This window comes from Lupinus angustifolius, chromosome LG05, assembly GCF_001865875.1.
Source record: "Lupinus angustifolius cultivar Tanjil chromosome LG05, LupAngTanjil_v1.0, whole genome shotgun sequence".
Classification (NCBI taxonomy): Eukaryota; Viridiplantae; Streptophyta; class Magnoliopsida; order Fabales; family Fabaceae; genus Lupinus; species Lupinus angustifolius.
In genome coordinates, this window is record NC_032013.1 from 17,961,768 (window position 1) to 17,963,399 (window position 1,632).

Genomic DNA, 1,632 nt, shown 5'->3' on the forward strand with positions numbered 1-1,632 from the left:
CATGCTTATATGATTATATGTTTGCTTCATTATTATTATCTCATGCCTAATTGATCTTAAATATATTTATTTGTGTTCAAAAACTTAAATTTTTGGGTTAAAAATCATTTTTATAGCTTAATTTTGCCTAAAAATAAGTTTTTCTGGGGAAAGTAATCGATTACACTGGAGAGTAACCGATTACAGGGTTAAACATCGTGTTTCAGTAACCGATTACCCAAAGTGAGTAATCGATTACTCAAAGTTGTTGTTTGAAAATTTTAAAAATTTGTTTTTGAGTAACCGATTACTCAAGATGAGTAACCGATTACTCTGTGCTGTTATATTTGTATTATTTTCAAAATTCGGACAAATTTGGATGTTAATTTCTATTTTTTTGTTATTTATTTGAATGGTTATTAATGTTTAATATTTTTGCAGTTCCATATTAATAAACACAATAAGCAAATTAACAAAACTAAATAAATACAATAAACAAAACTTAATGTACACAATAATATGATAATTCACTTCATGGTAACTTCATGTTAATTAACTTATTTTCATGGTGTATTTTGACACGTAATATAATATGTCAATTTAATAGTGCATAATTAGGAATACGTTGTTAATTTAGAAAATGAGTTCAGTTAACAACGCATAATTAAGATTGTGCTATCAATTAGGTTCTACTCAATAGTGCCAAGTTGAGATAGCACTGTCGATTAGATTCTATTCAACAACACATCATCCAAGAAGCGTTGTTGATGTGTTCATGAAAATGAGTTGTAAACAGATAGATACACAACAAAAATGCAATCCTTAATATACATTGTTGAAGATGTTGAAGATGTCAATACAACAATGCTACCATTAATATACATTGTTGAAGATGTGTTATTAACAATGCTGTCTATAGAAAGTGATGTTCAATTGTCACTACAGTTTAAATATCTAAAAGATGAACCAGTTCCCTCTACGCTCTCAAACTTAATCGAAAATAAACCTTTTACTCTCAGAAAACCCCCATACTCTCATAAACCCTAAAAAGACTTCATCAATGGCTTCCCAAAGTGGTGATCATGGTTCTCACAGTGGTGACGAAGCTACACCGACTCCACAAGACAAGTAAATCGTTGCTAAAAAACGAACTCCACGTGGAATGACTTCCATGAAGAATGTCATTCAGACAAGAAGTAAGGATGTGAAGATAGAAGTTCAATGGAACTCAAAAGGTCAACTAGTAAACTCGAAAGGTTACAACTCATTGGTAAGCTACATTGGGGTCGTGGTTAGGCAGAATGTGCCACTAACATTCAGCAAATGGACTGATGTTAGATTGAATGTCGTGAATGAGCGTATTTGGAATGAAATAACAGTAAATTTATTTTTCAGTGTGTGTGTTTTTGTGTTTTCATGCAACGTACGTATATGTGTTTGCATGCAATGTATGTATATGCATGTGCTTGCATACAATATAATGTATATGTGTTTTAATTTCAGTTAACTTTTGATGTTGGTGAGGAACATAAAGATTATATCCTTAAATCGGCTAGCAAGGCTCTCCGACAATTCAGAACTGATGTCAGAAAATGTATCATAGATTCTGATGGCAATGTCAACCTAAAACCTCTAAAGAAATAGGCAAATGTC